Here is a 6,223-nt window from a genome sequence, read left to right as displayed (position 1 = left end):
ATGGTTTCTTCGTTATTCGTTCGTGGGTAGGCGTTGCGTTTAAGATTTATTGATTCAGAATACAGTGTGGTACGTACTACGAAGTAATTGATGGTAAAGTAATGTAAACCCAATCATTTTTAGACAAAAATAATCATAATTATTTGTCGAAATCTTTTAATTTATTGCCATGAATAGCCTCAAATTTTATGGGGAGGCTAAGCCTCCCTTGCCTCCTCTGACGAGCCGCCGCTGATCCATGACTGGCTACAGAAAATGTATCTCGAAGTTTGTCAATAATCCCATTTGTTACTATCTTTAGAGCACAGGAAACTGCTTTCTTGCATCTAGAAAAGATACAACAGGTTTTCGGAATGAGGACAACTGGACAGAAGAGCTCATGATTCTCTCAAAACAAGATTTAAAAACGACATATAAGTAAATGTAACCTGAGCAGAGAATTAGGATTATATTAAACCAGCGTGTCTCGAATGATGAGAGCTAGGAAATTTGATCCTTTCCTCATGCACTAGTTGTGAGAATTGAGAGGTATTTTGAAACATGCGTGCATTTTTTTTAATTTCGTCTTATTTTCTGGTGAAACGACTTTTCAAAAAAACGTAATTGTGATTCGGCATAACATGCATTATCATTCAATCGAAACCCCTTATGAACCATCAACAGCGTTGGTCACTTGATATTATCACTGAAAGGAAGTTCATCAGTATTTTTCGGCTTAGATTTCCAAATTTATTGGACAATGTTCCATATGTGATGAAACTCAAAATGTGGCTTAAGACGGTGTGCCACCACATTTCAAACCTGAAGTACTAGAATACCCCAAAAATGGATAGATAGTGTCGTGGCTACCCAGATAACCTGAGGCATACAATATGAATTTTTCAGGGGTGTACGAGTATTATATTGATTATCGACCAACATTTAGAAAAGACATGGAAGTAAGAATCACTACAGCTGTCGGGAAAATCCCAGAGGAAATGCTTCAGAATTTTCCCTGGGAGCAGGAGACAGATACAGGAAAACACAGAAAATGTTTCAGAGACCAACTCAATTATTTTGTATTTTAACAGTAGGTATAGTAACAGAAATCAATTTCAGTCTTCATCAAGTCCGCTGCACAAACAGCTTATATTTTGGTGGTGAATTGTGACTGCACTGGTCTCAACTATTTTTTTTGAAATATGGTAGGAATTTTGTTTTCAAATTCAATACTTAGTTAGTCCAAAAATCAATCACTCCTAAAATTATAACCCCTTCAATTAGTTAGTCCTGTTTAACAATTTTGTTTCCGTTATTTGAGCTAGTTTCTGATATTTGCATATTGTAGTTGCTTTGGCGTTCTATTGAGTCCTAGTAAATAATTTGAATTGCCAGTTCATAACTTCTTTCAATGGTCTTGAACTTGGAATGGATTTTCTCGTTGAAGACATACCCACACGGATACCTTTGATCACCTCCAGAACACCTTACACAAAGTTTGATTATTATTTTCAGTCATATGCAACTCTTTGTGTTGAAAATTGACTACTGGATTCTGGAACGTTGGAAACCCAATTTAATTAATAGTTATCGGTATTTGCTGAGAAAATTCCGCTGAGATAATATCATCATCAAATCTGGAGCTCCATCATTCCTAATACCAGAAAGCTGATCAATTGATCGTCAAGTTCAATCATGCCTGCATCATATTTTTCAGTGATTTTCAGTATTTTACCGCTTAGCAAAGGCATATATAGTTTTTATCAACTCATAAAATTAGTAATTTTTGATAATAGGTGATAACCATGAATTAACGAAGGAAGCACAAAACAGGCATGTTCAAAAACTTTCATGACATAAATGGAAATACTTTTGTCTCATTTCCTGTAGTTATTTCATGTTTACGACCTGTTTCGGGTATTATAGACCTATCTAAGGCATGTGATATCATCAATCATGATATAATCCAGAGTAAGTTATTCTCGCTAGGATTTAGAGAAATGTACTTCCATGGCTGGAGTCATATTTGACTCTCAGAAAGATGTGCATGAAATATGATGTCTGCCAATCACAATCATACAGAAATGCATATGGAGTTCCTCAGGGATCCATTTTGGGACCTCTGGTGTTCCTACTTTTCATCAAAGATATGCCAAAACATGTGAATACAAACTGAATAATTTTATATGCAGACGACACAACACTTGATGCAGATGCTAAAAGCCCGGAGAAACTCCAAGTTAAACTCAATGAGCTGTCTGTCGCATTTACAAATTGGTGCCGCAAAAACCCCTTGGTTGTAAACCCCAGTAAGACTATTTCAATGCAGTTCTACTCTAGAACTGTCAGGAAAATTGCCGATTTTCGAGTCAGAGTAAGTAGCCGTGATGTGATTTCGTCAGACAATACTAAATTTCTTGGTACCTGTGTTGATAGTAACATGACTTGGGAGTCAGCTGTGAGTCAGGTCAGAAAGAAAGTGAACTGTGGTTATTATGTTATACGGCAACTTTCATCCACACTCAGTACTGGATGTTTATTATGCCGTAATTTATTCTCACATCTCATACAATATCGCTGTATGGTGTTGCTCCACATCTATAAAAAACATTTCTGTTGGCCGAAAGAGAGTATTGCGTTTTATCAGAAATAAAATTTTGCCTGTACCCTGCATATATATATACAAAATTATTCTGAATTTTAGAAAACATTTACACAATCATCTCCGCAATTCAGATTTCCATACATATCCAACAAGAAATGGTAACTTCAATAGGTTATAAAAACATTCAACTAATTTATATGAGAACAGTTCATCCAACGTAGGAGCAAAGTTTTTTTATTAATCTTCCCAATTGCATAAAGAGGGAAAATAAAGAAATGAATTTCAAATAAACCCTGAAAAAATTCCCAATCAACGGTTCTTTTTATAATGTCGCTGAATATCTAAGTCGATGAGAGTGTATTGTATAAATATTTAATATACTTAATTTTTTCTTCTTTCTTTCCTTGTGTTTGTGTGACACTTTCATGTATTTATTTATTATTTCTCACGTTTTGTAAAGATTTTTGTGTATGCTTAGGTGAAAGGTCCCAATATATGAAAGGGGATAAGAAATATTTATATATTATTATTAATTTTGTATTATTATTAATTTGAAATTATTATTTGTAATTATTATTATTATTTGTAATAATAATGTCGACGTATACTATATCAACTTGTGATCATGAAGGATTTAATAATTTTTTTTTTCACCGTAGTGTGCGCTGGTCAGACCCTATCCCCCGAAGCCCCGATACATTCGGGAGGGCGCGCCACTCCCCACACCGTGGGGTAAGTGATCATTGGGTCCGAGAATCATGTGCCCTGAGCAAGCGCAGTGAGCCAAGAATGACAGCCTTCTGCATCTGTGCGGCTAAGATTTCTGCCTTAGTGTAGCAAGCCGGTATGATTTTAAGATTCGGGAGTAGAGAGGACATAATTCTACCAAGGACTCCAATAATCAGAACAACCATCTTGACAGAGTGATCTGGATAGAGTCTGCGGAGTTCGAAGAGAAAATCTCGATATTTCATCCGTTTTTCCTCCTCTTTTCTGATGATATTCGTGTCGATATATGCTGGACATGGTGATGGCAAGTGCATTAGGGTCTCGGGCGCCTCGCGGTAGGCCCTGCACTTTGTGTCAGGAACCTCTATACCCATCACGCGACTGCGATAGACTACGGTGTTGAAGACACCATCCTGGCAAGCCATGATGAACCCCTCAGTTTCTGACTTCAGCCCGCTCAAAGCGAAAAGCCCTGAGAAAAGCGAACGTCAGGCGCTCTGATAAGCCAAGATCTACAATGTTATTGAAGAAGACCCCATACATTGGCTTATCCTTGTGTTTCCGCAGAAGTAAGGTGATCTCTGTGGCTTTTATCTGAGCTTTTTGCTGAACGGGTTCCAACTCGGTGATAGAGTTGTAGTCACCTCGTTCAGAGTCGAAAACTATACCGAGTTCATCAGCTGCTCGAGCAGCTGCCCTAAGGAGAAATGCTTCAATTCCTGCTCCCTCATGGTCACGGACCATGCAGAGAAGGGGATCCGAACTCCTGATGACTTTACAGGCTGTGTCCAGTACCATTCTGTCATGTAGATACTCCAAACTCAAAAGTCCACGGCCTCCCTGTTGTCGGGGGAAGTACAACCGTGGAACGGACCATTTGGGATGCAAACTCCTATAGAGATGCATAATTTTTCGGGTCTTTACGTCGAGTTGATACTACTCCAAACGAGTAGAGTAAGATTGGAACGGCAAGCATATTTGTTGCAGCAACTTTGTTCTTTCCCGACAGTTCCGATGACCAGATCTGTCGAAGTTTGTGCTGATACTTGCCGCGGAGAGAGTTCTTCACTGCAGTTACCTCTTGTGAGTGGCGTTGTTCCACCCCGAGGTAAGTAAATATCTCTCCGGCATCCGGATGGTGTAGGATGCTTCCATCTACGAGCTGCACATCCTCTCCGTAGTCCCCGCAACGTCCTCTTTTGAGATGAACCATTGCACATTTGTCTATCCCGAATTTCATACCGCGTGTATGCGTGTACTCTTCCACCACCCTAAAGGACTGATGGGGATCTTTCTCTCCAGAGGCATAAAGTTTAAGATGATCCATATAAAACAGATGGGTGACCTTGTGCCTCCGGTTTCCGGGGGTGCCACAGTTATACCCTCGAGTATCTGAGCGCAACGGATAATGGTAATAGTGAGATGCAGAATAGAAGGGGACTGAGGGAATCATCCTGAAATACACCCCTTCTTCTATACTGTTGTGCAGTATATACTACTCTGCACTGCAGTATATACTGCTCTGATCTGCCTGTTTGTCCTGTATATACTGCAGAGGAGTATAAACTGTTCTGCTCTGCAGGTCAAACCGGTAGAAATTTTGACAACTACAAGAATAAAAACACAAGATAAGTAAAGATAATCTCATGTATTAGTAATTTTTATACTTGATAATGGGATAAAACCCGAAACCGGTTGTGAAATGAAATAACTATTGGAAATTGGAAAAAAGTGTTTTCATTCATTTCATTGAAGTGATCATTAATTTTCACAAAATGAACCAGTCATCAATTACACAGACTTGCATAAAAAGCAAAATACCTTCTAACTTCAGGATCTTTTGAATAATAAATCGAATTCTCAGCTTCACTCACACTTTACGATACCATTGAGAGTTACTTCTATGCATGATACAAAAATTAGGAAAATTTTCATTTTTCTAAAAACATATCTTTTCATTCATCAATTTCAATTTCGCCTCCTTCCTAGCAGCCCCCCTCCAGATATAATACACTTGTGCCAGCGTTTTTTCCAATTCTGAAGGCAGTTCTGATATGCACTTTTGAGCTTCCTCAGCGATTCGGTTTATATCTCTGTGATGTTCTCTCTTCGTTCCCTCAATACTCAAATCTCTGATCGGGAAATGTTTAGAGTCAAACACACTTTCACTGCCCAAATCAAAATATATTCTGTGCATTCCAACTCCCCGTTTTTCTATGCCCTCTTCTCCCGGCTCGACACTCGCCGTGATATACGAGGGGAAGAAAACTTACTATATTACACTATCTTCCCCTAAAAGAAAAACTAAGTACACTATTTACAATCTACCATAATTCAGTCGCTGAACCCGTCTGGGTCTAAGAACTGAAGTATTTATATTTTCTCATTTTCTACAATAGTATCATCAACATTTGGAATGGCTTGAACATTTTTTTCTGTCGATTAACTACTAGTTGTAGTTAGGGCAGAAATATTAAAATAATGTTTTTTTATTTGATTCAAGTGTCTTTTTCAAATAACATTATTCAATTCTGGAATCTCAACCAAGTAAGTAGATTTTCCGATTTTCCTGAAAATGAGTGCTTTTATCCAAGTTACTTTAGGCAATTTATAATCTTTAACAGTGACAGTTTCGTTTTCAGAAAACTGTGAAAATCATTTGCCTGCATATTCTTTCACTTGTTTGGCTTGCTGTTTCAAGACACGCTTCTTCAAACCTGCCTCACCATCACCAGCATGAACATCAATCATGCTGGACTTTCACCTGTAGTGCAATGATTTTTGTTACAAAAATCAAACAAAAATTGTCTAAGGCGATACTGATTTCTAAATTTTTATTTTTACATAGTGCAGTTTTCAATGCATTCCTCACTGATTTTACGGCATTTTCGGCTGCATCATTAGAAGACG

The sequence above is a fragment of the Leptinotarsa decemlineata genome, unplaced genomic scaffold, assembly GCF_025532065.1.
Source record: "Leptinotarsa decemlineata unplaced genomic scaffold, Ldec_3_MD MMD2_tig00026307_RagTag_RagTag, whole genome shotgun sequence".
NCBI classification, from domain to species: domain Eukaryota; kingdom Metazoa; phylum Arthropoda; class Insecta; order Coleoptera; family Chrysomelidae; genus Leptinotarsa; species Leptinotarsa decemlineata.
This window is presented reverse-complemented; position numbering follows the sequence as displayed.